Consider the following 26,993-nt stretch of genomic DNA (forward strand, 5'->3'; position numbering starts at 1 on the left):
ACTTTTGCTCACTGTTCACAAGGTTCTCCTCATTTACCTGCAGACATACACACCTCTTCCCTTGCCTTACAAGCAAGCACTTGCAAGTACTCAATTACTACTTCTACTTCAATAGCTGACTTAAATTAGGATGACTTTTTAGTCCAAGGAGTTGCTTTAAACTCAGTCTTCTGCAGTTGGTTTTTGACACAATATTCTCCCTACACTTTCCAAATTCAAGAGTTATCCACTCACCATTATCCAAGTCGCCAAAAAAAAAAAAAAAAAAAAAAAACTTCAGTAAAATATTCTTCCTATATTCATTTACAGTGGAAGAGTTCTTTTTAATTCAGCTTCTCTGGAATCACTGGAGTGATTTCAAGATAAAGAAAAAAAGTAAAATAAATCAGTCAAGGAACAGGAGTTATTCCCTGTTCCACTGAATTTACAACCAACAGCCATCAGAAAATTACGGCAAACTTCAGGCCTTGCTACACTAGGAAGTCAGCTTTCCCCTTCCCAGACTTTGAAGAGATCAGCCCTTGCCTACCCTTCCAGCCAAGAGAGTGGCAGTGCTGAAGGCCACCTTGACGGAACAGCAAAATGAGTGGCTAAGAGCCTGAAAGGATGTAACCAGTACATAGGTTTCAAGACTGCATTTATGTCTAATGACATAGACAACTGTAAAGAGAAAGTCTCTGTATGAAAGAGGAAGGAAGAAAAGCAAAAAAGTCTACATTTGTAACCTCTTACTAATAACTGGCAGTTCAAATACTCATTATCTGCAACCAGAAGATTTACAAGTCCCCACAGGCGGTAAGAACACTGAACACACCTCTGAAAAGATGCACAGTACTACTTGCTAGAGGAATGCTCAGGCTGTCCGGATCATGTGATCCAAAATGTCATCCATGCCATGACCCCAAGCAAGCAAAGCAGCACATTTACCTACTGACTTCTGGCTACTGTCCTTTTGTGAGGACTGGAAGATATGAGAAGTTTTGGTTAAGAAAAGATCTAAATGCATGTATCACATATTTCAGTGTTGATAAGAACAGTTCTGTGACAACGATTGAGTTGCAGAAGCTGAATAGTGTTCCCTGCTTCAAGCAGGTCAATTGGATTTGAAGTCTGAGAGTACAGAGACCTTTCACTGAACCTGGGAAAAGAAAACTAACTACTTCAGGGACCTGTAAGAAACGTAAAAACTTGTTCCATTAAGATAACAGAAAACTGACAACCATCAAAACAATGGATTGGCCTTTATGCCACAGCCTGAACATCAGTAAGTCCTTCTGGGCTGTGGAAAAGTCAAATTAGCAAATGAATTAGCAAACGGGGCACTACTCAAAATTTCTGAGAAGTATAGGTACCACTGGCAGTCAACAATACAACTAGCTTGTCAGCTGAAGAACCAAGAGAAACCTATGGATGGAGGGGAGGGCCACAAGTTGGCTAAAAAAACTTAAAGATTGAGCATCTGCAGAAGTTAGACAGCAGAACATTCCCACTCATCTGAATAGCTTAAAGGAACAAAAAACCTAAAGCTTGTACAGGATACAAGTGAAGATCAGATATATCAGGTCTGGCTGTACAACTGGTGCTCCCATTTCATGGCACACAGGAATCCTGAGCTTCATTTCACTAGTCAAGCAAAAAAAAAAAAAAAATCATTTTATTTGTGCACTGAGAAATTAAAACCAGATCTAAATCTTAACTGAGCTCTTGCAAGGTGATTGAGAGGGCTACCTAACATTAAGACAGTAAAAGTCCTTACTCCTATAGTCCTTTTTTTCCTCTGGAAAAACAGAAAATGCAGTCCAAGGAGAAAAACTAAGAAAGCTGCATGGAACAAATATAATGGTCTCTTGAGGGCATCCCTCTTCAGTTCTGCCATATCACTGCTTTCTACCTCCTATGTTCATCAAGGACCGAAATATTACAATTTGTGTCACTCTTTGGACTGCACTTTGGTTCCCAAAACAACACACGCATTATCTGATCCTCATCCAAAGGAGAATCTAGGAAAAATAGAAAGTATTAGTTCACTTCTTTTTCCTCTTGCTTCTCTGTAGTTTTACATTATGTATTGAAAGTGTTGTCAATAGCTACTATTCCTCTTGTGCACAAGTATTAACTATAAAAATCTCCTGGAACATTTACTCACTACTCCATTCAAAGAATTTGCCCTTCTAAAAAATTTAAAATATTAAAGTTTTTCTCCTCCAAATAAACCAAATTTGGTATTTTCCATGTCACCCTTCATAACATGACCAAACTAGTTCAGTGTAAATTCTCCTCTACTATATAGTCTGACTTGAATTTATTAACAAAAGAAGGGAATGCTCTCACTGTGGCAGAGAGCCAGGACTCAAAGCTTCAAGAAAATATTTTTATGTTTACAAGACCTGTAGTTTCTCAGTCTAAATTCAGTTCTCTATTACTTTGGCTTTTAAACCAGCTAAACATGAAGTTCTGTTGCATAATTCCATCAACTCTGCAGCAGTTAATTTTTTTGCTACTGAGATATAAAGATTATCAAAAGCATAAGAACCCAGAAACTCCTGAGTCAATCTATATAAAGAAATAGTCTGATCTGGCTCTGCAAGCCAGCCAGAGACAGCTCAGCTTCACAAGCAGCCCAGAGGTATTTAAGCCATGTCAGTAACACAAAAGATTTGTTAGACCAGACAGAACAGGCACACACAAACATAGCAAATGTTTGCTGCAAAATACTGAATCACATTTCCTATCTTTAATTGACAGATCTTTTTCCCCTTTAGCACAGCAATGGGAAACAAAGGAAAAGTGAAGAACAAATATGTTCGAAGTTTCCTCTTCTGTACACTTGTGTCACAGAGAAAAATTTTACTGCCAAATCAGTCCTACAGCAAGAACTTGACTTCACCTCTATAGGACCTTTAAAACTAATGTTACATTCTGACAAAGTCTACACTATGAGAGCCTCAGGATGCAATTCTGCTACCAGGTGTTAACAGAAGTGTAGCTTCAACTTGTAATAACAATGAAAACAATAGTTCTTTCCCTTTTTAAAATCAAACAAAAGCAGCTCTCTTCAACAGAAAAGAATACATTTTCCAACAGCCAAATTCTGACCAAAACCATGCTGTTTGTACATAAAGCGAACTGATGTGAACCCTTTGTTTCTTGCCAGCTTTTAACTAAAAAACAAACAATAGAAGTAAGATCTCACCTGATCTTCATTTTCAGACTCTCTAAAAACCCTTGTTTAGTTGTCACTATCAGAACAGTGGTTTAAGCTTTCACTAACAGCATAACAAAAACATTAAAAAACCAAAATAAACACAAAACCACATTGTCTGGCAAGAATGAAGAAGACTACTCAGAAGACAGGGATTCAGTTGAATTAGGAGCTTTTATCTTCTGTGAGACAACATGAATCAAAGCACAGAATCCTTCATGAAGTACAGATCAGTGACACTGCCAGAAAAAAAGGCAAGCTTCAAGCAGGTGGTCAAGCAAAGACCAAGTAAAAGAGGTGCAGCAAAGCTGGGAAAAGGGGCATTTATTACCAGATTAAAAAAAAGAAAAAAATTACTGTGTGTTTTATACAAATATCAATTTGGTAGCTTATTTCAGTACTTTCTTGCAAGTGAAACAAAAACCACCAATGCTTAATGTCCAGCTGCCTTTGAACTGCATAGCTGCATTTATTTACAACACTGAGTCTGAATGCAGAACCTACTGCTCAAACACGAAGCCTCTTCCCTATTCTACTGCCATAGATCAGATGGTGCCTTATTTGCAGTTTGCCATTCACCTGCATCTGGCACACACAGCCCTTAAGCAAAACCAAGTGCAACAGCACAAGACAAATACTGATATGATGCACAGCCACGTCCTACCTGCAGAGCCTGTTAGACAATACATGCCCCAAGTTGCAGCATGGAAGGTGTTCTGAGACCTGCCAAATTCCTCATCAACTTCTGTCAAGCTGTGTTAAATTACTGAGAGGACTAGTGAGCTCAGTGACTAATAAAACATAGTTTGGTCACCCAAAGTCTAAATTAACACAAGATGATCTCTGCAATCTCCTAAACAACTAGAAGGGTACAGACAAAAACAAAACCAAACAAAAACAACAACAACAAAAACCCAAGAACTTTAATCAGCCACTAGACTGAAGAAATTCAGACTAGATGTCACAGAATTACTGCTGGAAAAAGAAACACAAAAACCAGTTGACTTGTAGATGTGGATTAGAAAAGTGCCACAGATGAGCTCAGGACCACATGTCTAAGGGTATTATAAAAACAGGGTAAAGAAGCAAAAGACTGGATCTTCATTTTCATAATACTCTGCTTCAGCTCTAAACCAGCCTACAAAACTCTTCATTAATAGCAGCGTGCCTTAAAGAGGAAAACTACAAAGCTAAAAAAAAAAATTTCAAAAAATAATTTATGCTTCCAAGGCCAGGTATAAGGTACTTCAAAAAATAATTTATGCTTCCAAGGCCAGGTATAAGGTACTCATCTGTCTTCTACTCACCTAGAATGTATCCTCAGATTTTTGCATCTTCAAAATATAATTTAGACAAGTTTGGGAGAAATCAGGAAGATTTCAGGAGTTTTCGTGTTGTTTTTCTAATCACTGATGTCTAGCACTGATTCAGACTAATGCCTGTTGAGGCTTCCTTTCCCACACTGGCTCCACCAAGTTATGTTGCTCTCCTGAACAGAGACTTCATCCAAATGCTACACAGAAAAGGTAATAGGCCTAATGCATAGCAAGAGCCCTACGCCACATGACACAACCTGGGAAATGGTTTAATTGCAGTCATTGAGGAAGAAATCCAATTAAAACAGGTTAAGTTTCCGGCTTCCTCAGCACTGGATCTGCATATGGATCTTTTGCTATCACAAGAACATTGGAACAACAAACAAAGGGATTAAAGCACATTTAAGTTTTCTAAACTGGGCAGTGGTCAAACCAGCAGCTTCTTGGAATTTTGTGCCAGAGACATATTCCGTCAACCACGGAACAATTTATACATTTACATTTTATCTCAGAGTGATGTAATTAGGAGCAAGCTCCAATACACATACCAAATTACTGACACAGGCACAATTAAAGGCATTTACCTTGTATGAAATCATGAACCAAACTGCCTACCAAATATCCGTATAAACAGAAGAAGTTCTGTGTAAAGCTGAACAAAACAAAGCCACAACCCAAGAAACACCTGCTAAACACTAAGGATTAAGCTGTCTTTAAACTGATCCTATGAATTGTAAGATCATGACTTTACAGTGCTTAAAGCTATTCTTTCATGTTAAATACAGGAACAATACACAATATACGTCCCACAATTGTATTTAAGGAAGGTTCAAACTTTTACAGTCATGGAAAAAGTTGTCAGAAGCCAGAGCTTTATAAAGGAAATTAACAACCTTACAGCATGCTTTTCTGACAAGTGTCTACTCCACTCTGCACATTTACACCTTTCTCAGTGCTCCACAAATAAAACAAGAAAATGTTGTGGTAACACAGCACTGTACATGATGCTGACCTTGAGCAAAACTAAATATTAGTGCTCTCTGAAGTGCTTTTTAGCAGGATGCTAGATTTAATCTTAGTTTTAAGCTAGACAAGAAATCAACATCACCAAATACACTCAAAAAAAGTCTGCTACAAATTCCTCTCCTTCTTCCCTTATGTGCAAGCACCACTAGGACATTTTTCTACCTTACCTCACCAATGATTTTTCTTCATCTTTCCCAGACTACCCACACACTTGCCTTGAACAAGAACAACTGTAACTATGCCCATATGCTACAGCTCACAAGACTAACAAGTTAACACTACTGAGGTGTTTTCCCTAGGGTCCTAGCATGGCCAGGTTTGTCAAAGTCTGAATTTCCTGTCAACAGTCAATCACGTCAGGCCAGGAAGAAAGGCTCCTTACTTTCCGACAACAAAATGTTCCAACAGGTACTGCCTAAATCTGTTCAAGGCTTTTTGTTACCTTCCAGCTAAACTGCTGCTCTCTGATGAATACAGAAGAACACAATCTCTTCACCAACCTGAGACACTCATAAAGGAACAAGCAGAGCTGTAAGTTTTCTATAGCTTGATCAAAATTATTTAAGAAGATATTACAATAGCTGGTTTGATAAGCCTTTGCTCGGGCAATTTGCTCTGTGACCCAATCAGAATACTCAAAGAGTTGTCTTCTATGCTGGTGACCTTTCATCCAACACTAATGATTAACTATGCTTTATGGGCAAACCTACAACCTACTGCCCTGCAAAACAACACACTACTTTTGGCCTTGTCTAGGACTGAAAAAGAACTGGGTGAAGAAGAGAGGAAAAGAAGACAGTGCTTCTCCTAAGTGCTTTGTGTATACATCAATGATATAAGCAAAGCAATGCATCCAACTTGCTCCACTCCTAAAATACATTTTTGCAAGCATGAAAATAACCCCATAACTGGTAATATGGCACAAAATTGGAGGCAAAGTTCACTCAACTCCCATGCAAGATCTCTTGTGTTTCTGGTTTGTTTTCGTGATTTGGGTTTTTTTCTTTAAAGACTAGCCATAAGACACTCCAGAACTACTCACATCATCCTCTTTCCTCTCATCCTCTTATAAGCCATTTAATAAAATGCAATAGTAAGGAAGACAAAAGGGTATTTAACGGGAGAGGGCAGCTTCATCATGGTGCAAAATAAAATAACTATTTACAACACTTTAGTAAAAAACATACAGGGAATGGAGTGGCTTCACAGACAGATAAAAGAATATGAAGTAGACAGGCTTGTAAAGAAAGACAGAAAATATCTGGAAGTGAGCCCAGTTTCTTCCCTCCCCTCTGCATAGTATGCTACATATGACAGGTAAAATATACAGATTTCACAAATGCTGCAGCCTCTCTTACTCTTCAATCTGTTTTGCAAACCAAAGACACTCAGGAGCATGGACATCTCCATCCCCCATATGATCAATGAGCAAAAAAGCATTCTAGTAATCCTAATATTTTTAACATCTCCATTTCCCAATGTCAAGTCTTGGAAATACATCTTTTCTCCTATCAACTACTGGGATGAGGTGCTGAGGAGAGCACCTCAACCCTTATTAGCTATCAAAGATGCCAAATTATTGCACTGACTTTAGGTCTTTATTCTATGCTTTTCAAAATTTATCTGTATGTTTACTTTGTATTTAAAGGCTCCCCTGACAGACCAGTTTTGGGACACAGACGTTGTGTACTGCTATTTGGAAACAGCCTGATCTGTCCAACACAAACTCCTTCCACATAATTGAAAGCTGATGAAAACACAGCTCTCCAAACATGCAGTTATCTATGAAAAACTAATTGAAACTATTTCCTATTAAATAACTATTTTGGTAAAACGCGGAGGATATAAAGCATCTAACATTGAATTTTCACAACACAATTCTAGAGTTGTTTTTTTCTTATATAAGGGCAGAATATGCCACTAGCATATTACTAACATGGTAGTGTTTATTATATTAAACAGTGGCATGATAAGAGCCTGAAAGTTTCAGAAGTACTTTTTCATTTTCAAGAAAAGTATTTCAGATGTGGCATCATAGTCTGCGTTTTGTAATGGACACTTTGTTAATTAAAATGACAGTATAAATATTCTGTACATATTCAAGTACAACAGACATTCTGAGCCAAACACCCACTTGTTTTTTGGGGTTTTTTGTAACTCCATTAATTCTTAGCTTAGTGGTGACTACACTTCCTTATACTCATCATACAATATTTAACTCACTACTGAAGTTACAGCACAGACTAAGGAGAGAAAAGAAATAGGCCAGACTTAAGGCCATGAGTCTACACAATGCAGTTGCTCAGCTGAGCTCCATTATCTCTCCCAATGAATACCAAGTACTGATAGAAGCTAAAAATCCCAAATACATTTTTTGGGAGACATCCTAAAGAGTATGGTCACCCGGATAAAATAGGAAGTCAAGTTAGTTGCTCTAATCCAAACCTACATGGAAGTCTTGTGTACTATACAGAAGGTCATTTCCAACTATTAGGTATTTATCCAAAGTTCCATACACAGAGTGTATGGGGAGAGAGTACAATCAAAAGCTTCAGTATTATGCCAGTGCAGACCATTTTCATGTTAAAATTCAGCACATGAAACTTAGGGAGTTGGTCAAAAATATAGATTGAATTTGTACAAGCTGACATAGACCATTTAGAACCTGACATTTTGATCTATCACCAGTTGTCACAAGTTAAACTTCTCAAATTCTGATGAAGCAACTTGAAATTACATCAGCTTCTCCTCCACTCTCCCACCACAAACACTACTCCAGTCTATTCAAGTACAAAGAAGAAAACAGTTTAAATGATAGCCAGTCATAAATTTGTATTTTCAAGTTACTCCCACTTCAAAGCTGGGCCACCAACCTTTCCAACAACAGAACAAACACACCCCAAGAGTAAATGCATTTCTAGTTTGTTGTGATAACCTGGAACACTATTAAGGAGTAACAAATTACCTTGCTTTTGGATGCATCTAAGCTAAACTTAGACATTTAAATCACTATATTCTGCCATAGGTTGAGCTGCTGCTTCTAACTGCCACAGGTCTGGGCTTGCACTAGTCACATCCTGCATTTCATGTTGTCAACAGAAAGCCAAACCCCTTATCAAGGAGGTTTTTTAACCAAGTAGATCATATACATAAAGCAAGGATATGGGTTCACAAGCCCCAACTCAGCTATATCACACAGGGTTAGGTGAAAATTTGAGGAAATACAGTAGCTTGCATCTCCTCTACTTGTCACACTCAGTGATCTCTGAGCAGCATTCCTGAATCCATGGGCACAAAAGTGAGTTCTTGAATTCCCTGACTCAGTTGTTCAAAGCTCAGGCATGGCAGGTTAACATCTTTAGAATGCCTGGTATATGACAGGTATATGGCAGGTTAACATCTTTAGAATGCCTAAGAACTATCTCTCCTGGTACAGCTGTAACATTTATGACAACACAGCTAGAATCAGTAGTATGAAAACTGAACACTTGTACATACTTTTGCACCTCACTTTTTCTCCTCCTTAAGTTAGCCTTTAACTGGCAACTAGGTATTTTACACAAAAATCAGGAATTTAAAGTCCTCCAACCTAAAGCGGTACAAAAAATACAGTAAGGAAGAATTGTTTCTTTGCCTTTAAAAAACAAATTACTATTTAAAGAGACACCCTTAGTGCTGACTGTATTTCCAGAACAGGCCTTCTCCTTTGCTGAGACAGTATATTTTTCTCACGTACTTTTCACAGGACAGCCTACCTTCCTTCCCTATGTCAGTAGTGCCATGACATATTTGTTTACTCCATGAATTTATGTAGATAGACAGACATTCTCAATGAACCAAAGTTTCAAAGTTTAGCAAAATGTACTCTCTGATGAGGACTACAGCTTCACCTGGTAGGCTTCAAAGCTGTGTTACAGCAAACACACTCAAGTAAGAATATTCTACCATTCACACATAGCTGGACTCAAAATGTTCACAGTTACTCTGAATGCACAGTCAAAGACCCAAGGTTTTGAAAATCAACTGGAAAATAGTGTCTCTGTAAGCTGTGGGTGCTTAAACATTTTTAACACTTGAAGGTAGGCAATAATGTTCAACTTGTAATGGTATTTAATCTTGAAATCATACTTCAGTAATAATAGGACATCAGCAGACTCCAGTAGCAAAAGATTTTGGTCTTGACAGCAGAACTCTGGACACTTGTTACTATTTCCTGGCTCACAGAAGAGAGGTCATTCATATTTTATTTCTGTTTTGTTAAACCCAAGACTATGTAAATTGCTTTTAAGTAGCATCCAAACAGATGGCATCATTGCACAAATTTAACAGAAAGTGTTTGTAATGACAGAAGACTATTACCCATAGAAGAAAACTATAAACTAAGATGAAAGCTTTGTTATTATTATAGCCTTGCTTATTTCCAAATAACTACACAGGTGATATGGCCATGTAAACACAGAGCTCTTCCCTTAAAACTCCCCTTTTCCCAAAACTATCAAAACTTGCAAGTCTCCTTTTCTCTCCTCTGTCCCTCTCCCAAAATAGTAAGGATATATCAAAATATGGAACAGTAAATGATTTTAAAGAGACACTTGCAATGCTATGAAGTACAATATTACCACTCAATGGAGATGCTGTACTTCAGTACTGAACCCAAAAAGCATTTTCTGTAAGCCAAACCCTGTCAGCATGTTCCAGTTCCTCCCAGAGTGATGCAGGAGGGGAATGGGAGAGGAGGTGTGAAAGAGGAACCAATGCTTAGGTGTATGCACCATTACTGAGTAACTGAGAATTCTCAGTGCTTTTGTAAAAACACTGCTTATCTGAAATACTCTACCCTATCACAGTGGGCCTTTGTCAAGAGACATGAATTCCAGCTGAAAACCAGAAGGGTGATCTTAAAGAAGTTAACTAATAAAACCTGTATTATTTAGCCTGGCAACAGGGCTGTAAATACTTTCAGTAAGTGCTAAGACTAAAACATCAACAGAAGAAAATAAAGAGAGGATAGTATTGACACAGTTAGCAGGCAAACAGTTAAGAGAAACTTTCAGGCTGGAAACTAGATGATCCTAAATTTTGAGACATGACATGCTGAAAGATTATCCGAGGAGGACTAAAGAATTAAAAAGGCATGTATTACATTGTCCTTACAGACAACTAACAAGTTCTGTTGTCCTACAATGCCAACCAGAGAGAGGAGATGCTCACGCTGCTCAGGTACAAAAATCTATTTCAAGGCTCAGTTCCTACAAAAAGCTAGTCCCCCCCTTTGGACCTTTTGGCTAAGGAAGTAACTATAACACCATTCTTGCTATCATAACAGGCATCCTCTGTCTCAGAAGGTGTATGAAGTCAGAGAAGACACTGCAAAGAAGCCAACACCTCTATTATCTACAATTCGAGAAGCTTATCCTGTCTTTCTTGTCCCATGGTACCTACCACTGAAGCTCTGTTATGACTGAAGAGAGAAAACTTGTCCCCACACCTTCTCCTGGGAAAGAGGGGAGGCAGAAGACCGGCCTCCACAAAGCAAGTTACTGCAGTAAGCAGCAAGTTCTAGGATTTAAAAATAAAAAACCACAAACCATATACCACACTTTTGGATAGGGTTAGTCTGTGCAGAGGTTGTTTATCCAGCTTGATCCTTCTATTGCTGTGTCACTCTGTGCCCATATGTTCATGTTTGATATCTGAAACATGGAAGGGGGGGGGGTGTGGGGGGGGTGTGCAGGAAACTTGCCAAAGTTAATATATTCCAAAAACCAAACCAGTTATTCCATTTTTGGAAAAAGCTCCAAGTAGAACTAGCAGACAAAAAACATAGGAGTCTTATGAAAGTGCAGAGAAATTTTCTAACTGAGTTGCTAACATTCAACTCAACTGCTGTTTTAGAGTGAGATACACAACAAAGGAAGTCAAAATACTAATTGAACTCTGCTGTTAGATCAATTAGCACTATCACCTGTTATCTGGTTTTGATTTGCCATCTTACTGAGCTGACTTTCCAAGTAGCGTGACATCATCTTGGTGAAGGAAAACGGAATTGCAAATCTGTGAGTCTAAGGAAAAAAACATTTCTTAGCTGAAGGGGAACAGCTTTTAAATTAAAACACACTATACAATTTGGTAATGCAGAGGGATCTACATGGCTTACTTCTGATAAAAGTTTTTAAGATGCTCCAACATGACTAAAATAGAATTAAAATTATTTCAATTAAAGTTAATTAATTAAAATAATAGTACAGATGAGTCCTAATAGGGTTTCCAGTAATTGCAAGGTAGATGTGAAACCAACAAACAGATGCCACAAACAGAAGCAACACTAGTTTAGCACAGACAGACACTGCTGAGAACAGGTTGAGGGAGTTGAGTGTTCCTGATAACACTATAGGTACTACCAGCAAGAATCACAGTTTGAATTCAAGTGTGAGATCTCAATCTGATATAAACCCAAGATTTCATCTGAATAAAATAAATGAAGTTTTGAAAAACAGATGATACAACTGTTTATCCACTGACTTGTTACTTAATAGGAATCTACTTTATTAAAACTACAAGAATAGTTTTAACAGCTTTGGCTAAGTCTGTGACAGAGGAAAAGCAGGGAATACACTTTATTCCAGGCAACCTCTGGAAGCCATGAAGCATAGCAACAAGTATGTTCACTGCATTGTACTTTGCAAGTGACAGATTGAGATTACTTGGCCTATCACTGCAGTGGAATCTCACAGGCGACTTCACATTTAGTTTAAGTGCAGTCCCAAAAATTAACTCATGACTACATTCCTATTTACCTCCAGTTTTTAATTATAAAGTTCACAGGTTCTAGCCTACTTGAGTTCTTCTCCATAAAGCACAATAAAGTTGGAATTTTCAGTGCTCATTCTGTTCCAACTCTGGTTTGATTTGGATAATACAGCAAGAACCTCTAAACTATTAAAAAAAAGTATGGCCATAGTGCTCAAATGTCAACATTAACCAAAGGCATTAAAGTGGTACCATTCCTTCACATCCTCTATTTCATTTTTCCTCTTCATAACTAATCTGAAGAGAGCTCACTTTCTACCTACTCCATGGAGCATTTAAATGTGCAGACTGAGGAGTGCAATGGCATTTCCCTTAACACACTTCTTCCAATTCTAGTTACAAAGGGCTGGTGAAAGTTCTGAGGGGCTGTCGAGAGTCAGGTATCCAGCATGACTATGTTCATTTGCAATTCTACAAATATACAGGAGAACTGTATCAATTTAAAAGCTGCCATGAAGGAAATTTGACAAACACGTATTTCCCATCTTACTTTTGGCCAAAGAATGTATCTGCTCTTCTGCCAAACTTCTTGTAACTGAGTAAGGGAGTGAAAATAACTTCTTTAGTCCACAATCTTACGGTATAATTCAAGTCCTAATTTTTATTACCAGTCTTTTATTGTAGACTATTATCTGCTAAATATAAAAAGCAGACTATTACCAAAGTATGATAATGGCAGCATCCATTATCATCATATGAACTTGAAAAACACTGTAGAATAGACTGCAACAGATCTTTAAAGCACAAGCTGCAACACTTGAATTTGTGGCTTAAAGTTTGCCGAAGCTATGCAGCTTCCATCCCCTTCATTAAATGAGATTCAGCTGAAATAGTGTTTTCTCCAGCTGTTTTACTTAAAGCTCTCATATGCACCTACCTAGCTATGTAGCTGCTTCTCAGGTGCTGTTCACTTGGCCTTATTGACACAGCTTATGACTGTCTGCTGTCCTTGTTCAGCTGAGCAACTTCCTACCTTCCCCTCAACCCTGTACAATGGGTGAGTTCATCAAGCCATCACACCTGAAACAACTGCAAAGCTCAAGACAAATGAAGTTTTAAGGAGAAATTACAGTTTGCAGTCAGACAGTTGATTATAAATACAGTGTATCCCCAAAATAAAGAGGAAGAAAACACTCACTCTCTAAGGAAGGCAGAGTTCCAAGTTTAAATTCAGCATACAGCTTATTAACATGCGCCCTCAGTTACTTTCTTCATTTGTCCTCTTTAAATGCACAGCCACATCTCACCTGTGATCAGAAGATTCAGTTACACTGCACACACCTTCCAGGACAGGACACTCCCTACACTGAATAAGCTAATTACATAAGGGATTTGACATTAGAAGACACAGAACATTATTAACTTGGGAAAGACGCCATCCTCTAGCCCTGACATTAACCACATCTTGCAATATTACCTTGTCCAAAAACACTCATCTACCACATATTCCACAAAGGCATATATAATGTAAAGAGAGCTTCTCCTCACTAACTGCAGGAGTTGTAGTAAGCAACTAATCATTATACCAGTATCAGGGACATGTAATTCAAGTCCCTTGACGAGTGGGTGGGATGCAGGTGTGTGTTTTTCCTTTTCTTTAGGGCTGAAGGGAAGGGGGAGGAGGGCAGGCATGGGGGGTACTGGAGTCCTCCCTGACTACTGTTACTATGCATTGTTTCCATCTTTTCTTTTTTGGTGGCTCAACTCATTTATGTTTCTCCAGATCCTACAAAAACTCAATGTTTTCAACTCAGAAGATACTATACAAGAGTGTATTTTTGATTTCCACACATATTTATCTGTACTTTTACATCTAAGCAGTCTTGGACTAGAGCAGAGGTACAGAACAGACTTCAAGGACATAAAAGCCCACGTGCAGAAAGATCATTTCTCCTGCCCAGAGCTGCTAAGACAAACTATCACAAGCTCAAAGTAAGACAAGACAGAAGACAGAGAAGGAGAAAAATGAGGGAGAACAGAACAGCATACACGCTTTCTAAAAGAAAACATAGCTAAATCTACACCTAGTTACCTTGGGGCATGAGTTTGTCACAGACCTATTTTTCCTAATAGTTTTACTATTAAAAGCTACACCTGAAAATCAAGGTAAAAAATTAGTTACTGCTCTGCATTAACAAAAACTGGTATTAACCATGCTTCAAACAGCCAGCCATAAAACAGAGGTGCACACTGCCAGTATTAAGTCTAATGCCCATCTCAGGGCTTGACAGTCTCCTGATAGTTTAACACTTTTGCTCCCAAAAAACATACATACCTCAGAAAACAAAGAACATATTTGTATTCTTTTATTTCCAGCATTACAAAAGTCTAGCAACGATTTGCCCTTCTTTACATTAAGGTTAGTTATTTGGACTTCATGAAACACAACACAAGTTGTGAGCAACAAGTTGCTCTGAAAGCAGAATAAATGTGAAATATGCCTTGCTTTTCAGATCTCAAAAAAAGCCATCTTATTCAAAAAGTAAGAGGGACCTCAGCTTCCAATTAGAAACACCAAATTGCTCCCTACAACTCAAGGTTCACATTCCAGAAGATGACTCAGACCCTTTCATACCTTTCATGAAGGTCAGATCTTCACAATTCAGCATGTGCACTTTCTTGTGGACACTATCAAAGCAAATCATATAAAAAACACTTAAGAAAATGGGATTTCCCCTCCCCCAGTCCATGAGCCAGCACAGTATTACTACACACTGAGAGAATCAATTCAGTTTCTTCTCTAAGAATACCTTTGTATATTTATAAGGTTTGGGGGATTTTCTCCTTTCTAATCACTGAAGAAAACTGACCTCTTTTTATCAGGCTTTAATCAATAAAAAACTACTCAAGGGGATAAGAAGTCAAATGTGAGAAGGGTCACGTAACTTCCTGAGGTTTCCAAACTTTCCAAACAGGCTTGTGTAAGTCCTTACAAGAGAGGCTTTTCTGGAGCAACTGAGGGCAACCATGGCTTGAACATTATTGCTAGTATTTCTCATGCATCTTCAATATTGAAGTCCAATATTAAACTATCATGGTTAACTTTTTTGATAATACACGTAAGTTTGCTATTTCTCCTATATGAAAACAACATTTCCATTCTTCCTTACAGAGTTGACCATCTACTGCTCTCAGGGCAGTTTGCTGCCATATTTGTACCAAGTACCTTCATGAGCCAATTTAGACTGGCAACAGTCAGTACCTTGCAAGACAAGCATCACCATAGACAAGAAGAGTAAACAAATTGGTTCTGTGTGCTTGAACCCTGGCTGCCAGACAGAACTGAAGGAGAATATGCATATTTATTCTCTGGACTCTACCAACTTGATGGCAGGATTAGGAGAACAATTGCTCCTCAAACTGAACTTCGTACTAAAGCAACCATTGCCAGTATCTGAGCAGGCAGGAGAAGCCAGTTGACTTAGCCCTGTCCTCCACAGACACTGTACATTTGACAGGTAGCTAAAATTTCTCTGTTTGCAGAAGATAACTTTAAAACACTAATTCAGCAACTGTTTTGTTAAAAAAAGCAATCCTGAGACAAGAGGCTACATACAAGCATTTTTGTCATTATTGTTCACCACTGAGAACTCTGAAAATAGTTTTGCTCCTAGAGAACCATTTTATTTCATATAAATTGGGGAAAAAAACCCACATCAGTAGGAAAAAAAGTTAATATGACTTTTTTTGCAGTTACCAACTTCATATTCTAAGTTAAAACTGACCTATGGAAACCCTCAGCAAGAAGTTGCTCCATATACTACCATAAATCTGTTGTAATACTATGTAGTGATTAAAATATTAAGAGCATATTTAAAATATTACTTCTTCAGAAAACTAAGCATACTGCCCCAAAGCTAATATGCTACTCTATCAAAAAAAAAAAAAAAAAAAAAAAAATCCACTGTGCTACTAGCTTCAGAGTCAGTACTGAATGGGGCAGTGACACCTTGATGAAAAGAGTATAACAGAGTCAACAACATGCTTTATAGAGTGTTACTAATTTGACAGGTGATGAACAGGACACTGATCATCCAACAGGCCAATGGGAGATCCCAGAAACATCCTGGGTTAAGTTTTTGCCAAAGCTATAGTTCACCATGTTGTACAACTTCAGTATTTGATTATACTTTGTCACAACAACTTAGCCTCAGTGTGACAAAAGACAGATCCATGACCAAAAGTGTTCCACATGATGCTTACCAAGTAGTTTGTTAGAAAATATAGCATGGCCTATAAGTACAAGATTAACACAGAGCTGTGAGATTCATTTAGCTGCAAAATAGGTACAACCATGTAGTTTAGTTACTAACTTTCCTACTTCTGCTTCAGCCTCATCACTTAGAAACAAAAGGAATTTAGTCAGGTTATGCTTCTGGACTGCTGCAGGTAAGTAATTGTACTTATCAGTGATGGAAGGAACCACATGGAAATTGAACATGCCTCCACTGATGGCATTAAAGACAAATGCATTTTATTTTTGCTAAACTGCTGCAAAAGGAACAGTGTTGTTGTCACCTATAGCTTTAGGCCTCAAATTTAGGAATGATTTTATAACAAAAAGTTTTCATTACAGTTTTTTTTTTTCTGTCATATTTACACTTTAAGACAGCCAAAGTACAATACAAAAAGGAAAATAAAACAAAGGAGGGGGGGGGGGAACACACCACAAAAACTTGTGCATGATTCCTGATTAAGAATGACAGCTTTGATTATTCATTTATTGAGAAGATGCAGAATATTTCCCCTAATGGTCACTTTGACCTGAAAAACTTTTGCAAGACATCAAAAGACTCCATTTTCATAAGCTCTTACTCAACAGGTTGGCACTCCTACTGAAGTAGATCTGCTATATTAATAAGCAGTAATGTCACACTGTGGATGACCTACAATCTTTCTACTAACAGCTAAGACATGTTTAGGTTCCTACCTATGCAACCATCTGGAGACTGAAGACTTAAAGGTTGTTAGCTCAACTTTACTATTCATTTTTCTCAGAAAAACCCTAAGAAAAGGAAAAAAAAAACTGATTACCTGTATTTCTAACACAATAAGATACACCAAACAGTAAAATTTTAAAACACCTTTGCATTTAAGATCAAAAGAACTGAGCTGCTCACAATCAGCTGCATTTTACAAATACAGAAATTACTACAAATTAAAAACATGTATATTGCCAAAAACTTTAAGCATTATTTTCAGAATTTATTCACCAGACCACTGTTTTTAAATTTCTTAGTTCAAATACAATACATTTTGTTACAATATCAGCTGCAAAAGCTGAAATACAAGTATATTCATAAATACACTTAACTCCTATTGATATTTATTAAGTAGGCTATCAAAAAATAGAAAGATATAGTTATTCTTCCAGTACCTTCATGTCTGTTATGTATATTTTTGCATACATAAAATATAACTTGCTTAAATACTTATAGCTTAATAAAAACCTTAATAAAACTCAGAAACCTCAGAAATCAAAATACCAAAAAAAATTTTTTTTTAAATTTTAAAATTAAAATTTAAAAAAATCAGCCCAAACCAGAACCCCAACTCTGTACAATTAGAACTCTAGTTTTGAGAATGGAAGAGGGAAAACTTAAGAGACTACACCAGAGATAAACAGAAATAATCACAGGAATGCCTGCTAGCTTTTAAAGTCTTACAAAAGTATATCCACAGTGTCGGTTCCCACAAGAAAATGTTGAAAATTAAATTAAGTGCTCAGAATTCCTCTTCTTTCTCATTATGATAGATGTACTTCAAATTTATCAGCTGGTAACTACTGAATTCCTGTTCATGGCAGCCTTTAGAGAACCAGGAAGCTCAAAATTCACGTTACACACAACACAAACTGTGCAAGTTAGTCCGAGTTAAGTTTTGCATTACAGTGTTAGAAGCTCTGAATCAGTATAATTTCTGCTGAACAAGGCAGGAAGAAAAATAAAAAACAAAACAACCTAAACTGTCTTTTTAGGGGGAAAAAAAGGAAATAAAATAAAAACTATTACTGGATTGCTACACATAACAAAAACAGTCCCAAAACAAACTACACACTCTCTGAAAGCATTCCTAAGTTCTATGCCAGACTTACAGAATAAATTTAGGCCAGTACCAAGCACTCATTTCTTCCCCGTGTGTAAATGCGACACAATCAGGCCTCACAGGCAGGCCTCTCTCTCCAACACAGGCAGGACCTTTGTTCGATACGTCGATGTTTTTCCCCCAAAGCCCTTGACATAACTTTCCATTCTTTCCCCTATTATTTTCCGGTTCCCCGTCTAGACTTTGGGACTCCCGAGCCGAGCAAACCCCCGCCTGCCGGAGAGCCCGTGCACTCGGAAGGGGGAAGGGGGAACAATAAAAAAGTTGGACACAGGAAGACAGGCCTGCAGGTCTGGCGAGAGCCCCGGCCTCGGTTCCTTCCCTTCCCCGGATCACCGGGGCAGCAGCCGGGAGCCCCAGCGCCACCAGCCCCCTCAAACTTGTCCCACGACCCAGCCCCCCGGGAAAAGGGAAGGAGGAAGAGCCAGGCAGGAAAGGCAGAACCCAGCGTTTGATCAGCCTCCAAGTACGACGCATTATGCAAGCAAACGCAAGGACCAGGCAACTTGCTTCTTGACTGAAAACAAGAAAAAACATCAGCTCGAAAACATTTAGCTGCGAAAATAATCCCTTTCGTGGGCAGCCAGCTTTGTGACTCCGACCCCACGGGCGCCTCCGTTTTCTGCCCACCTTCTTCCTCCCCCCAAAAAAGCTTGTGAAATATGGACGTCGGCCGATTGTTTAGCATTTTTACCGAGCTGGGCAGGAGGGAAAGAAAAAGAAATTGCTATTTTTTTCCTTAAAGATATTCCCGAGCTTTTCTGGAGGGGAACAAAAAAAAAATAAAAGGGGGTGGGTAAGAAAGGACCACTAAGGAAAAGGGGGCCAAGCGGAGTGGGGGAGGGAAGACAGGGAAGGGCATCGAAATCGGCACGGCAGTGTCAACACTGACACTGCCCTTTTGTATCAGCAGCCACATAGGGCCCGCCGAGGGGCGGCCGCGCTGCCGCCCCCCTCCCCGCCAGGCGGCCCGGGAGAGGCCAGGTGGCCCCCGGCACCCCTGCCCTGGGTGGGGGGGCGAGAGATATCCCTGCAGCGGGCTCGGGGACCGCCTGGCCATTTTGTCAGCTCCGTTTCCACCCCTTCCCTCCACGGCGAGGGCCCCATTCCACCCCTCCGGGCCGCCCCACACACTCACCAGCACGGCCCCGCGTCGTTCCCGGCTCCCATTCGCCCCCCCAACCCCCATCCGCAACAATGCTCCGGGATGGCGCCGCTCCCCTCCCCCTGCCCCGGGCCGCCAGGAAGGGCAGCTCGGCTAATGCCAGGATGACACAACAGGCCCGGCCCGGAGTCGCCGAGGGGCCCAGCGAGCGCCCCGCCGCCCCGCGCCCGCCTCCCCGGCGCCCCCCGACCGAGCGGAGGGGCCCCGGGTACCTAGTTTGTCCCGGTGCGGCCTCCGCAGACGCTCCGTGCCTCCCTCCTCCCGGCAGCAGCCGCCTCGCTTCCCTTCAATTATCAGCTGAAGCCGCAGCACCGAGCGACGCCTCGTCCGCCGCCTCCGCCGCCGAACCCCTTCCAGCGGCGCGAGGGGGAGGCCGCGGGACTACTTTCTCCTGGCGCCGGGGCCCCGCCGGGGCCCGCGCGCGCCCCAGGCCGGCGGGCGGCCCCTGCCCCGGCTGCCGCCCCCCGCGCAGCCCCCGCCGCGGCCCGGAGCGCGGCCCGCTCGCTGCGCTCGGCGGAGCCGCTGGCGGCGGTCGGTATCCCTCCGCCGGGGTCGTCACCTCGGGTCCACGGGAATGTCCCCCCTCGGGGCGGCCAGGGGGCGGCCGGGGCACGGGTCGCTGGTGGCACCGGCGGCGGGGGTCAGACCCTGCCCGGCACCGCGGGGCCGCCGCGGCTGCTCCTTTAAGAGGGGGCCGGGCTAGCGGTGACCCCGCGCGATGTCCGCCCCTTCCTGGTTGCCATGGAGACCGCCCGCCAGCGTCCCAAAATGGCGGCGGCGGAGCCGCGCGGGGCCGCCGCTCTCCCCGCCGCCCTGGAAGGAAGGAAGGAAGGAAGGCAGACCGACCGCTAGCCTGAGGCGGCAGCGGCTTTAGCGACGGCTTGTCCTTGGGGAAGGAGCCCCTCCGTGCCGGTGCAGGACGCGGGGCCCCGCTAACGCCGCCGGGAGCGACCCGGGAAGCGCCGCCAGTAAGTGCCGCTGGTCTGGCCTCCTGAGGGCCGGGAACGCCCGGCTGCGTGAGGGCCGGCTACCAAAAAGGGTATTTCCAGGCATGGGCGAAAGTGCCTCTGGACGGGGAGCCTCTGTATGTGGGAGATTCCTTCTACCTGGGCTTTCCCGAGCCTGTGGGATGGGGCCCTGCGTGAGGAACCGGAGGAAAGAGAAATGTGACTGAGAAGCCTTGCGAAGTAGTATATACACATCGTGATTTTATACCTTTAAAACAGACATAAATTTACTCTCAGAAATGCCTCACAAATAAATGTGGCACGACATTTAATGCAAATAAACGACAAATCCTTAAGTATTCCTCCTAAAGAAAGATAAGTTTAGCTGCGCTTTCGAGGTAATCAGACTTAATGCAGAGAGCTAAGCAATAATCTAACATGTCATTCCAAGAACATGAAATTAACATTTGGGAATGGGAGGGCTGTATATATTTTCCACATTGTACCTGGAGATATTAGATGTCCTGCCTTTCACCAGTGTAGATAACTGGTTTTTCAAACAGGGAAATAAGCAATGATAAATATCTTGGAAGAGTTTTTTTAACCTTTGTTTTAAAATATCCTGCAAAATGTGCAATATGGGTATTGTTCAGAGTAATCTAATAGAATCGTGAATGAGAAATGTTGGACAGTAAACAAATGAAATTTAACAAATCTGATTATGAGTTTATAAGATTATGAAACAGAAATGCAAATATACTATAATCTTTGTTTCATTTTGAGACATTTTTTACTTAGTTTACTTACTTTATTAGAGAGAGAAACACAAATACTTGTCTCAAGCTGGACATAATGATTTAGAAAATGTAAAGTTGCAGAAACTTTTCTGAAAAAGTTCTTTAAATGTCTCACCAGAACCAAAAAAAAAAAAAAATCACAACATATTTTTAAACTAGGAGGAAGTTTTCAGTTTGTTTTCATAAAGTAAACCAAAATAATGAACATGTGTTCTTTCAGGGAAGACCTGCTGCACAATAACTGGGAAATGCATGTTTTTGAGTAGCTGAAGTCTTGTAGTGGGCCTGTCCCACTGACCCCATAGGAATCCTACCAGTGCTCTGCTTGTCTGTTGAATGTGACTGAGTGTTGTGGGGTCTTTGCTATTCATTTTTGCACTTGGATAATAAAAATAAGATAGTTATTATTATTATTACTGTCTTCAGGTTTTTGGTTCTCATTTCTGTTTCCTGTCCCACACTTCAGGTATCTGTTCTTGGGCTTGTTTTCAGCTGCCCAAATATATCCTGAAAACCAACCAAAATCAGTTAACATAAACCATGCAAAAAAAGCTTCATAACTGTCAAGAGTAAGTAAGTTCAAATTGTTCTGCAAATGTTCATTGTACAAAGCATTACCAGGAAGCTGGTGTCATTGAAAAATAACTGGTTTAAAAAATTCAGCTTTGATTTTATGGCAATGAGACCATTTGAGTATTGTGTGGTGAATGTAAGTATTTGAATATATCACTATATTTTCTGAAGCTAATGCATCTGATTCCAGCAAAACTTTCCAATTCACTCAAATTTCAATTCCTTACTCCTCAAGACACCCTCACATAAGTAGTGTCTCCAGTTTTAACTTCTGTACATGTAAAACTTCTGGATGCTAGTTAACCTTTCTTCAGGCTATGGCATCTCCTGCAAAGAGACCTGTGTCAAAAATAGCAGTTGAAGATATGTGCATCACTGATGTTCCAAGTTGTGTCTCATGTAAAATATATTTAGCCATCCTGGGTTAGCATGGAGGAGGCCTTGTTGTTGGCTCACGTTCCCAGGGTGCTGTTTTGCAGTTTCCTAATAAATAACAGTCTTTGCCTGAAAGGCCTCACAGTCTAAGCCTCCAACCTAGCACAGGGTTACATGAATGCTGAAACCTTCTACTTTGAACAGCCCTGTTCTTGGAAGTGAGTGGTTTCAGCACTGTCTGTTGTTATTTTCTTTAAAAGCAAAAAGGGGAGTTTGTGGCTGCATAGTGGATTTGTATGAAAGCTCCCATCATAACACTGTCCAGTGCTGCCCTTCTTTGAACAGTCTACTTGGGCTTTACATAAGCAGTAAATTCAGCTCCTCCAGGATGAAGTTATCAATTTACTGGGCATATCTTATAATGCTCCAAGCTTGTGGACCTGTGGTTATGGCCAGGATTTCCAGTTATCAGCTGAATATAAAGTCAAACTGTCACAGAACCAGAAATCCTGTACAAATACAGAAGATCTTAAGAACGTGTTAGGGCAAGAAACTTAGTTGCATAAATAAGCATTCACAGAATGCAATTCACCCAGCTGGATTGTGTGGAAGGAGAGATCTTCCGAGCCATCAGCGAAAATAATTTTTTTCAAGAAGCTATTTTAAGTCAGCAATCATAATTTTACAAATGCACAGAAGCTATTCCACATATTTCCCCTGTGTGGGCATCTGCCAGTTCCACTGCAGAAATATAAGACTGAAAGAGACAACTTCAGGTCATCAAGTCCCAGTGCCTGCTGTTTCATCCAGCTACATAATAGATCTCCATAGCATAAATTTGATGTGCTTCAAAAGCAGTGAAGCTTTTTTTCCTCTGCTACTTCACACAGAACAACTGCTCCAGATCATCACTTCTCTGATGGTTAGAAGTGCAGTTACACAGATTAATTTACATTTATTTTGTTTGGATATCTTTTGAGTAGGTAACAATGCTGTATATATATGTATATATATATATATGAGATATATTGTATATAGGTAATAAATGCGCATTCTGGATAGAGCTTGTTTTGTTTTATCAGACTCCACTTGTGAAACAGACTCCCTTCTTCTTGGTCACTCTCATTTTCTCATTGCACTTATTCCCATTAATAATTTTGTTCTTAATAATAATAAGCCTAATAAGTACCATGTGCAAAAGCATTGTTACTTCCCCATGTCTTCTGAAAAAAACTGGGTGATTTAAATTTTAGGTTTGTATTTAACTTTCTCTACCAAAATCACATTAATGACTCTTGATCATCCTTCGATTAGTTATTATTCCAATGTCTTTCTCCTCTGTCAGCTTTCAATTTATAACCTTTTGGTTTATGGCAGAAATTATTTCCAGATGAATGACTTTGCCATTTGTACTTTTCAATTTATTTTTTGTTTGTTTGTTTGTTTCCTTTTTTCCTCTCCAGGACTGCTCTGAGTTGTTATGAAGGAGAAGTCGGTGTACATGTCAGAATAAACATAATAAATATAAAATCATTCTTTGCCATAAAATGTGTTCTAGGAATCCTGCTAGTGCTCATGGAAATGGTGAATAGTTTTTGTGCTGTTTGAGTGCATGTACTATTACATAGAATGGGAATCTTTTTGTTCAAGACTGACACGAGGGATGGCAACTTGTTTCATGTATACCTTTTACTGTACATGTTTTTCAATCTTGAAATGCCAAATTAATATTTGATATGCCAGTTGTAATTTGGCAACATTTATCACATTGTACAAGGCAAGTGATTAATCCTATGGCTTCCAACATTAAATGTAAGATGGCTTGAGAGAGCCACTCTAATAACCTTCCAAAATAACATTTCTTATAAATTGTCTAACAGATGATAAGTACAGGTTTTGAAAAGTGCAAGAGAGGAATCCAGATGGTGGGGTAGTGTAGGAAAGATCAGTCACTCATTTTGGTCAAACAAGAAACAAGGAATATAGACACACATCCCCCACCCTCAAAAAAAAAAAAAAAAAAAGTCTGGTGCTTAATCTGCTTATAGGGCAGGCTGATAACTGGAATGATGAGGCTGGTAACAAAAGAAATGTAATGGGAAAATGATCCGCTCAACATGTAATTAATACTAGCATCTGTCACCATTTAATGAATGCTACACTAATCAGAAGATTTTGTCATGTTAGTAAAATGTTCAGCTACTTACCCACAAAAGACCAGCTTGGTACATTCACAAGGCTGCCGTGGTTCTGTGCAGTATTCCACACATGATCTGCTCGTGTAACAGCCAGGACTCTGTCAAATATGCAACTGCAGAATTGTGTGTTTGGCCAGAGATCAGCAACTGGGTTCTCTCAAAGATATACACAGGAGATGTAGATGAACAGTGTAAGGAACTGGGCAAACAGTTCTCATGAATGTTCTTGTTCTTTACCCCTCATTGCTCCTATTGTTTAGTGTTCGCCTCTATGTCTTCAATCAGTTTCTGATTAAATCAATACATTCTGAGCACAGCACATTATTTTGGATACTGAGTACTATAATATTTGCTTAAAAGATCCTATAATTAGTTGTTTCAATTTTAAAAATAAAGGTTTTTTTCTGGCTTTTTTAGTTGTAAGCAAAAATTCTGAACCTATAGCACTTAAATCTTTAAGAACCTATTTTTTAAAAAAATCCTTTTTCAAACAACCCAATTCTCTAACTGATCTCTGTAAGTCCTATACTACAAAAACCCCAACAAACAAAAAATCACCACCACACCACCACCAACAAACAAAAATTAAACAACAAAACACCCCAACCACTTATTATTTTTTATGAAGTTTCCATATTAGGAGACATTAATACATGATCCTTTTAGTGGTAGGCTGGCTGATTTTCTGTTGTGAGAACATTCATGATTTATTAAACCTGCAAGGATAGCTCCTCCATTTGGAAAAAAGGTATTATACAGTTAACTGTTATATCTTTGGCTTGTTTTCAAGTCTTTATGATGACATTTGATATGTAACCTATTTGATTGACAGCAGATGCCATTTGAAGTGCTTAAGCCAGATGGATGGAGGGGGGGGAAATAACAGATGTTCTAATAGTAATTGAGCTGAAATTAATTTCATGTTACACAAAACAATTTTTGGAAAGATAAGTCTTATTTTAAGTAAATATCTGTGGGAGATGAACCTTTTTCAAAATTCTGCTATTTTATTTGCATTTGAAACCTGAGGGATGCCATACCAGTTACTACCTAGCCGGATTCTATCCAAGTCTCTTCTTTGACTTTTTAAACAGAGATTTGTGTTCTAAGCAAACAAAAAGAGCATAGAAATTTCTCAAGAGGGAGTTTAAAAAATTATATTTTTATTATGAGTTATTTGTATGGAGGACTTCAACTGCATAAAATAGGAAATTCTTGTTGTTGTCATAAAGTAGAAATATTTCAAGTATAGTTTGTTGAGACCAGGAGAAAGCAGCCATTTTGTCCCAGCTCAGGAAATGCTCTGCTATGCTGAAAAGGTGTATTTCCAAAAGAATCAAATATTTTCATGGTAATGCTATCACACAGTATTAATCAGTTATTATCAGGAGAATGTTCATTAAGCTTAAAATACATAGGGAAATCACCTTTGCTTTTTTTGCTGTCTCTAATTCAGACATCAAAGTAAACAGTAGAGCTACTCGGAGAAAATGGAGACAGTTTCTCTGGGGAAATAATGCTGAACTGGAAAAACATGAATATTGTTGTCAGGTGTTTCAGTCCAAAGCTAAAATAAGTCGGTTTAGCAGTGTTGTGACGTGTTATGGTTTGGATGCCTCATGGTACCTGTCACTTCTGTGATGTGCCACCTCTGGGTGTTTGCAGCTGCTAGATCTTATCCATAAGGTTTTGGGGAAGATTTGGAAATTCTTTGGTCATGCTGCAATATTGAAAATGTAATACAGCACAAGGACTGACATAGGAAAATTTGGGCTTTTAACAGCTGAAATGCAATTGGTGACATGTTGCAATGGCAATGCTGGAATTTCAGGGCTTTCGTTATTAGCAGAGCAAGATTTCTCTACAGAAGGCATTACATACAGCAATGTAAGTGGTGGGGTTTTACCTTCCCAGAAGACTCAATTCTCTTTTGGAGGGTGATTGTTTTGGGGTTTTTTCCCCACAAACATTACTAAATGCTTAACCCTGTGAAACATTCATTTATTGATTAGAAATTAGATATATAACTTATATGGAGTGATTATTACTTGTGAAGTTGAGTTCTTAGTGAGCCTATGATAATGCAGTGCTGTCGTGTGGGCTTATAAAATCCTTTTTCAGTAGTGATTGAGCTGTTATTTGAAGATGCATTGTAATATTCTCATATCAGTTTTAATTAAGATATGTTAAAGATGATAAAGTAATCATAGTTTATTTGTCATTAATCTGGTTTTACTATATCACTGGTAGCCTAGAGATGTATTTTCTACTTTTGTCTCAGGTGGGTTTTGTCTACTTATATCTAGTCTTTAATATACAGACAGCAGGATCTCACAGAATTGCACTGTTTAAGCTCCCAGTTTAAGTATTATGCATGGTTTTAATATTTGTGGCTTTCTTTAAAAGTATCGTACCTGATGCAGTCCTACCTGACAAGGATGATTTTCAGGTCATGAAGTGAATAGTTTCTCAAAGTAAG

General features: G+C 39.5%; 1 protein-coding gene and 1 long non-coding RNA gene across 10 annotated transcripts in view; one reads left to right on the forward strand and one right to left on the reverse strand.

Moving 5' to 3' along the window:
• Positions 1-20,307, reverse strand: part of TRIP12 (thyroid hormone receptor interactor 12) — a 78,018-nt gene extending 57,711 nt beyond the window's left edge. For 5 of the 9 annotated variants that reach the window (XM_059855342.1, XM_059855341.1, XM_059855340.1 and 2 more), the window contains exon 1: positions 19,837-19,977. The gene's annotated coding sequence lies outside the window, so the exon portion shown is untranslated. Of the gene's footprint in view, positions 1-4,509; positions 4,684-11,509; positions 11,532-17,284; positions 17,308-19,836; positions 19,978-20,183 lie in introns of those variants that run through there. The other 4 variants (XM_059855336.1, XM_059855338.1, XM_059855337.1 and 1 more) reach the window with 4 other exon arrangements.
• A 51-nt stretch (positions 20,308-20,358) lies between these two features.
• Positions 20,359-24,926, forward strand: LOC132331686 (uncharacterized). Its single transcript, XR_009487656.1, has 2 exons — positions 20,359-20,592; positions 21,835-24,926. It is a non-coding gene; the product is annotated as an uncharacterized LOC132331686 (long non-coding RNA).
• The last annotated feature ends 2,067 nt before the right edge of the window (positions 24,927-26,993 follow it).

The sequence above is a fragment of the Haemorhous mexicanus genome, chromosome 10 (genome assembly GCF_027477595.1).
Source record: "Haemorhous mexicanus isolate bHaeMex1 chromosome 10, bHaeMex1.pri, whole genome shotgun sequence".
Lineage (NCBI taxonomy): Eukaryota > Metazoa > Chordata > Aves > Passeriformes > Fringillidae > Haemorhous > Haemorhous mexicanus.